Below are 8,656 nucleotides of genomic sequence, written 5' to 3'. Positions count from 1 at the left end.
ATTCAAAATCAGAAATAACATATTCATATTAAAATTAAAATCAAATATTTATTACAGTGTTCCCAACGAAACTGCAAGCAAAACACTATGTACTCAAGCCTCCAGGAAATAAATTGCTCCATAAAATGCAATCAAACGCTAACCTAATCCCTTTTTTTCCCTTTCCTTTTTTCTTATTCTTTTGTTTCACTTTCTCTTCTAAACACAAAAATAAGCAAACCTTATCCAAATTTAAATATTTTATATATTTATCTTTCAAGTCCAATTCACATTTACTTTTTAAGTTTCACTCAAATATTTTTCTTGTTTCTAATCAGATTCATATTCAAAATACATCACTACTTAAATTTCAAAACATTTAAAATAATTGCAAGTTCAGTAAATAAAAGCACGAAATGGAATTTTTTGAGATATTGTAGTATCTTATCAGTTATGATTAATTTGCATATTCTTTCCTCCTTTAGGTAATTCATTCAAAATTCCTCCCAAAATTGGATTAAATAATAAACCATCACCATCGTTAAATAATAACAAAAACACGTAAGCTAAAAAGTGATTATTTTTATTACGTAATAGAATGTATTCATTTTTTACTAAAAATCAAACAAATAAAAACAAATTAATTAAACTGAAAAAATATTACTTGCTTGAGTTCACGCCAAGATATAGTAGACGGAGAAATTAATTCAGTGACCATGACTCATCTGCATATTAAAAAAAAAAAAAAGAACTTTAAAACAGAGAGTTGCTGAAAAATGAAGAATATAAAGAATGCAGTAAACATAATTCATGAATAGAGTTAATGATCAATAAGAAAGAGAAGGAAGCCTAACATGATATATCAGAGAAATTTTCTGAAAAATGAAGAATATAAAGAATGCAAATAACATAATTCACGAATAGAGTTAATGATCAATAAGAAAGAGAAGGAAATCTAACATGGTATATCAATGTAGGAGTATATTTAAAAGAGGTGAGAGAAATTGGAAATTCACTAAAACTCAAATTCATTTAAATTAAAATTCAAGTATCATATTAGTTTGTTAAAAATATATACTTTTTAAATACAATGCATATTAAAAAAAGATAAGATACTTGAATTTTTAAATGATGAGATCAAATCATTTTTTTTTAATACTAAAAAGAAACGAAATAAAAGAAGACCGGTTTGTCACTAATAATCAAAATTGATTACAGACGTAGATAAATTTTGATTCATTATGTTACCATCTGAATTTAATTTCTTCAAGTAAACATATAAGTTTCCCCAGTAAAAAGAACTTAGCAACAATACTTAGCTTTTATGTAGGGGCAGTAGTTAATATTGGTTAAATATTCAATATTTAGCTTCTTATCCGTTCAAAAATTTATAATACAATTTATATTAAAGAAGTTACCTTGGCAATTTAAATAAAAAAATTATCCATAGATTAAAAAACGTTAACTTCCAACTCAAGTTTATGTTATTACATAATTTAACTTTATAAGTAAATTTTGTTTTAAAATTGTCAAGTGGCTTGTTATTAACTTGTCACTTGGTTTAACCATATTGCTTGCATCTCTCCTATTATATATATATATATATATATATATATATATATATATATATATATATATATATATATATAGAGAGAGAGAGAGAGAGAGAGAGAGAGAGAGATTTTGATTATTATTATTATTATTATTATTAAAAATTGATGATTTGTTGAAAGATAATGTATAAAAAGAAAAAGAGATAAACATCCGATTTGTTGAGATATCATAGTATCTTATCACATTCATTAGTTTGAATTTATCTACTATAAAAATAAAAATACAACAAATTACGTGAACTTGTATTTAATCTTTAGCATGTAAAATTCAAATATAACTTTTTATCTCAAATTGAACTTGTACTTATCTACTTACTCTAAAAATTTGAAATGGTTATATCAAAATTTTGTTAAACTTGATTTATTTTATCTCCAAAAGGGAGCTAAACCAATTTTTATCAGATTTTCTTGTATGTGATTTAGATTGTATATTTATAGTTTTATGTTTAAATTCTGAATTATTTTTCTCTTTGTCTTAAAAGGAAATTTGATTAGTTGTTTAATGTTTTAGATATTTAAAATCCTTCTTAAATCAAATAATCAAATATTTATATGGAGTCAATTATAGTAAGCATTGAGTTAAAATCGTTCTTTGACTCTCATTTTTTTAAATTGTTAGTTAGCATCCCTCTATCTCAATTTTATGTTAGTTAGTATATATTTGTCACGTATCTTAACATAAGATTTTCTGCTTTAAACTATTTTAGTTGAACTTTTATCTTTATCTTTTGAATTAGTTGATTTAAGATAATACAATGTTATCTCTCTACAAAATTTTGCTTTCAATTTAAATTTAAACTTTCTTATTACAAAGCATTTCAAATATTGTCCTAAAATTGCCAAGTGACTTGTTTTTAGCTTGCCACTTGGCTTAACCACATTGCTTGTACCTCTCCTTTTTTATATATATAGATATAGATATAGATATAAATTCGTAAGATTGATTCATTTTGTTATCTTTGGATTACCATGTTGAGTAATAACTTTTAACTTAGTACAGCCATAATATATAATTGGAAGATAATTTTAACCATAGTTTAGCCATAATATCTGTAGTTTTTAAATTAATTTGGCATAGTTTAGCCATAACATCACAAAATTAGAAGATAACGTTCACATTAGACAATGACTCTTTAGCCGTGGTAAATATTTCAATATATAGGTTATACTACCTCTAATTTAACCTAATCAAATCTTTTAAATACTTTTATAACTTTAATTTCAATTCAAATTTAACAATTCAAAAAAGTTTATTACAAAGCATATTTAACATTGTCTTAAAATTGCCAAGTGGCTTGTTATTAGCTTGTCACTTGGCTTAATCACATTGCTTGTACCTCTCCTTTTTTATATATATAGATATAGATAGATAACTAACTTTTGTCCTAAAAACTAACACATGGCATTTTCCTAAGCTGCCACTTGTCATAATTCTATTGCAAACTATCCTCTTTTTAATAATATATAGATGATTGAGATAAAAATATTATGCATAAAATAAGTATGTTAGTTATTTTTTCATATTAATATTTATACTTTCTTTGCAGGAAATGACATAATTTGAATAAAAAATAAAGAAAAACTAAGAAAGCTAAAGGAAGAGGAAGACAAACCTTATTCTCAGTAAAAGAAAGGGAGCAGCTATGTATACATACAAGTTGGAAAAAGAGTTCGTGAACACACCATTTTCTTTAATCAACATCCTATTGTTGATTGGCTAAATTGGAAGAAAAATATTGCAAAAAGCTTGTGTGCACACGGGAATATTTTGCCGAAGAAAAAAACTCTATAAATATCAACATTCGAAGTTTCTTATGGGGACAGAAAACACAGAGGAAGAAAAATAATACTTTGTTTCCATTCTAGAGCCTTTTCTTTATAGCTTCTTCGGTTATTCAGTGTAGAAGTTATTCTAGTTCCTGCTTTTAATTAAATAGTGGAATTATTCTTCTTGAATATTTCTCCTATTTTCTTATTTAATGGATAAGAATATTTCTGTTATATCCCGTGTTTTCACACCTTTGGAAAATTGGAAATAATTTGGACTTGTATGAAATAAGGTCATAATTGAATTTATGTAACCCTTGAGTTGTTATGAAAGAATATTAATATGGAAGTGTCGAGGAACGCTAAGGGCAAATTTGAGATTTCGAAAATTAGTTTCGGGAATTACAAAACGGGAATTATAATCCATTGGGCCCAAATAATTGAAAGAAAAATTAGGCCCAATGATGAAGGGTGGCCGGCCAACTTAGTGGCCCAAGCCCATGTTTTATTAATTTTTCCATGTGTAAAAATTAACTAAGGGACCATAGTGTATATATCATATATTATATCATCTTCATCTCTTAGAAGATTCATGAAAGAACAAAGCAAAAACAAGAGAAAAAAAGTGGAGGGTTCGGCTTGGCCATAGAAAATTTGCCACCAAAAATCTTGCTTCTAAAATTTTGTTCTTGTTGGATTCCTACTAAAGTGAGTGCCCTTTTCAACTTGATGTAGTTGGTTTGGAGAAAGGAGACCTTATTTAATCAAAGTGAACACAAGTTCAAGTGAAGAAGACTTGAGGAAAAGGTGAGAATTTATTCCTTATTCTTGTGTTATAAAGTCTTGTTTGTGTTGTAGCATATAGAAATGTGTTGATTGTATGGAAAAATGGAAGTTTGTAAAGTGGGTTTGGAATATGATGTGTAGCCGTGTGTATGTATGAATTGTATAGCCATAATGTGTTGAATTCATGTTATATTCTAGTTATGGTTGTGATGAAATGCATATGGGAATTAGAAGTGAAATGAATTTGGTTGAAGTTGATGAATGGGGCATATGGCCGTAGGGTATGTGGACTTGGAATGGTAATGAATTAAGTTGTTTAGTATGTTAGTGTGTTATTGTGATGTTTACAATGTAAATGAAGATAGAATGATATAAGTTAGTATTGAAATGGAATGTAGAAGTTTATGTCGTTTTAGAACGATTTTACGACATTATAAAAATGAAGTTATTAAGTTGCAAATTATGATGAGTATTGATGAAGTTGGAAGCTAGAAACATATTATGAATATGTATGCCAAAGATTAGAAGTTTTGAATGAGTTACGACTTTGGCGGAAAGTTTGTATATTATGTATATCGTGTGTATAATTTAAGGAAACCATATGAAATGCTTCTAAAATATGTTGTGGTGATCTAGATTGTTAATGAATGTGAAACCATTGATATTAGTTTGAAAGTTTGGGTTGGAGAGAAGGTTATGGCAATTGTCGGCAAGTAGAACTAGTTGTGCCATATTATGTTTTTGATGTTCGTTGTTGATGTTGATGTTGTTGTTTGGGTTATTGTTGATGATTCTGAGCCGAGTTGAATTCTCGGGGGTGGTATATGTATAGGGGAAGTGCTGCCGAAATTTCGGTAGACAAATATGAGTTAAATTGAATTCGTAGCATCTATAACTTACAATTGGTAAATGTGACCATTTGCAGATTTTCGACGAAACGGAGAGTGAGCTTGGATAGGCTTAAAAAGCTCAAAAGGTATGTAAAGCTACCCCGATCCTTCTTTTGGCATGCCTAAGTGTAGTAGAATCGGATTCGGGCCTCGAAAGACTTTCTGCCCATCAGAACCCGCAAGTGAAAATCTCGCTTTTTCCTTCAGTAGAATTGAGCCCTTTTGGTATGTTTTCTCGGAAATTATGCAAACTTTCTCTAAACTACTCGGAAGGCTATAGAACGTCCGTAGAACCTTTATAGGTGGCCTCATAGTCTTAAAGGGCGTAATTTGAGCCCACCGCCTTGCTTGTTCCGAGGTGGGCCCACTATTCCCGGTTTTGCCCTTATAGTGCTTAAGTCTTCTTTTCGAGCGGTTTTTGAAAGGAATGTTTTGATTACCATTCTAATTACCTAACAAACATTATTTTAAATATTCCATTAAGTCTGATAAATTGTTTTGACAGTCGGAACGATTTCAGAAAGGTTATACTTCTGTAATTTATTATGACATCCGAAACTCACTTATTATGATCCCATCCGACTTCATTGGATTGGTTTGTCATTAATATGCCTCATCGAGTCTCTGAAAATATTTATACTATTTTAATTGCATTTAGTCTCTCACTACTCCATTCGTGGATGCCCCAATGTTTCCCACACTGAGCCCGGGCCAGGATATGTTGTCAAGCATGATCCTCTGCATTGTTCGCCGTGCCTCGATGTGAGGGGGCAGGTATACGTGTACATGGGTTTGTGGAGTATGATGTGCCATGTCCGTTTGTTCTGATATGATTTGCTATGGCCATTTGATATGACATATTATGCTACGGGGTTATGCCCCTATTCCGATTCTTCTGTGTTGTGGCACCAGCGTCGGGAGGGTGGCCACGTTCTGTCTACCGAGTCCCTTGGCAGGGGCCGGATTTGATATGACATATGTTTCTGTACACACTCTGCATGTTTTGAAATTATGTATCTGATACTTTGGATTTTCTGTTTACTTTCTGTATGTCCTGTACCAGTTATGATTTTGTCTCCGTAATTCAGGCTTTACATATTCAGTACATATTTCGTACTGACCCCCTTTCCTCGGGGGCTGCGTTTTCATGCCGCGCAGGTACCGACGACAGGTTTGTTGATCCGTCCGCTTAGGACCTCATTCTGCTATTTGTGGAGCGCTCTTTTATTCAGAGCCATCTTTTGGTATAGTCTGTCACTTCTATATATGTATATTCTCGTTCATGGGTACGGCGGGGCCCTGTCCCGTCATATGATTCTGTCGGTCTGTTTAGAGGTCTGTGGACATGTTTGTGGGTTGGGGTCTTTCTGTACAGATATGTGTATGTGTTGTGTTTGGGCGATCCCATTCGCCGCGGCGGCCGGTCCGCATATATTTAAATGTTGCTCTGTTGGCCCTGTGTGGCCTTTGTTGGTATTTTCTGCGTGCAGGGTATTTGGGATAGTCCGTAAAACAAAGGAAACTCTGCCGAAATTTTTCTGGAAATTATCTAAATTTAGAATAAAGCCTTGTCGGCTTCTGCCATATACTAGAATGCGTTTGAGTGCCCAGATCGGACACTAGTCACGGCCTACGGGGTTGGGTCGTGACAATTTCCGTTAGTAGTACTAACTCCAATATGGAGTAACTTTCTTATGTGTTGGGAGAATGACGGATCTTAATATTTCTGTTTAATAGTAGTTATTATTCCTCAATTTCACATGTTTGAGCTAAAGCTTTTTATTTAACTTTATTTGCTTTATAGTTAGATGTTATATTATTTGTTAGCGTCTATATAATTTATACTTCAAATTAACTTTTTACTAATTCTGTAATCGAAAGAGGCGGAAGAAGTAACGTAAGTTAATTGTCGCATTGATAGATGTTAACGTTTATTTAGTAACATCTATCTCTTTTATGTTATAATTAATTTTAAACTTATTTGTAATCGAGAGAGGCGGATAGTGTAGTAATTAGTTATGGCAAGTAAGGTAACCGAAAGGGACTTACTATAAAGAGCATGTTTCAGTTCAAGCATATATTTCTGGTTCTTCAATATTACGGTTTTGACAATTAATTTGTATAACCGAGAGGAGTGCAATTAATTGTTCAACTTAAGTAAATAATATACAAATGTAATCGCGAGCGGCATCTATGCATTTTTGAGAAATATAAATTGGAGAATAAATAAATTTACTATATAATAGACATATTAAGTGAAGTCGACATCCCAACACTTTTATTATATTTGTAAAAAAATTAAAATATTTCTCCATTGCTTTATTTGCACATTTTTAGTTACTTAACTCATCAATCAACTCTTTCTGATATTCTCAAAAAATAATTAAAATAAGAAACGTCTGTAGAATAGATAAACCAATCTCTGTGAGTTTGACATCTTTCTATACTATAATTTGACAGGGTATGAGTTAAAATTTCATATAGGCTAGACACTCGTCAAATTTTGGCACCGTTGCCAGGGATTGACAATTATCTACTTCAGACTAATTATTTTCTTACTAATCTGGGAGCACATTTTTTTTATAATTTTTTTTTTGGTTAATTTATGACCCTTCCTCTACAGATTGTGTGAATACGACCCTGAAATTGAAAGATCTTTACGATTGCGTAGGAAAGGACACATTTCAACTTCTCATAGTGCAACTAACAAAAACATGGATCAACATGAAGAACATCTCAACAATCCACCACCACCAAATCTTCGACCTCCGGAAGATCAGTTTGATGAAGTAGCACCACGACCAGCTAACATGATTCTGAGGGATTATGCTAGACCTGACCAGTTCACTAGTGAATCAAGTGTTAGTAGGCCCCTTGTGGCAGCTAACAACTTTGAAATCAGAATCGATTTAATCCAAACAGTTCAACAATCTTGTCAATTCACTAGAGATCCAAATGAAGATCCACACAATCAGTTAATTGACATTCTTGAGTTGGTTGAAACAGCTAAGTATAATGGGGTATCACCTGATACAATTAAGCTAAGGATTTTTCCTTTTTCTCTAAAAGGTGACGTTAAAGCTTGGTTGCGTAGCTTGCCACGGGGATCCATCACAACATGGGATCAAATGACAGAAAAAATTTTAAACAAATATTTTTCTCCTGCTAAAACAACAAAAATGAGACTAGATATCAATAATTTTGTTCAAAATGATACTGAATCAGTTTACCAAGCTTGGGAAAGATTAAAAACTTTGTTAAGAAAATGTCCTCACCATGGAATCCCTGATCATATGCTACTATAAATATTCTATCATGGGATAAAATCGTCTTCTAGAAATGTTATAGACATAGCTGCTGGAGGTTCCTTAATGGGAAAAACTACTGACGAAGCTTTACAATTGTTAAATGAAATTTCTGAAAATGCAGTGCAGTGGCCAGGTGATCGTGAAAGGGTAAAAAAGGCCGCAACGGTAAACCAGATGGATGTTTGAATACCTTAACTCAGCAAGTGGCATCTTTGACACAAAAATTTGAAACCATTAAAGTAAATCCACAATAACCTCATCAATTTGAGGGATGCGACATTTGTGGTGAGGGTCATCTTAATCATGAATGTCA

The 8,656-nt window shown here is 31.7% G+C and overlaps 1 non-coding gene across 1 annotated transcript; it reads right to left on the bottom strand.

The window, feature by feature from the left end:
- Positions 1–8,211: 8,211 nt before the first annotated feature.
- LOC132638970 (small nucleolar RNA R71) lies at positions 8,212–8,318 on the bottom strand. Its single transcript, XR_009582022.1, has one exon. It is a non-coding gene; the product is annotated as a small nucleolar RNA R71 (small nucleolar RNA).
- Positions 8,319–8,656: the final 338 nt, after the last annotated feature.

This window comes from Lycium barbarum, chromosome 4, assembly GCF_019175385.1.
Source record: "Lycium barbarum isolate Lr01 chromosome 4, ASM1917538v2, whole genome shotgun sequence".
Classification (NCBI taxonomy): domain Eukaryota; kingdom Viridiplantae; phylum Streptophyta; class Magnoliopsida; order Solanales; family Solanaceae; genus Lycium; species Lycium barbarum.
Note: the sequence above shows the minus strand (reverse complement) of the source record. Positions and strands in the feature narration are given on the sequence as shown.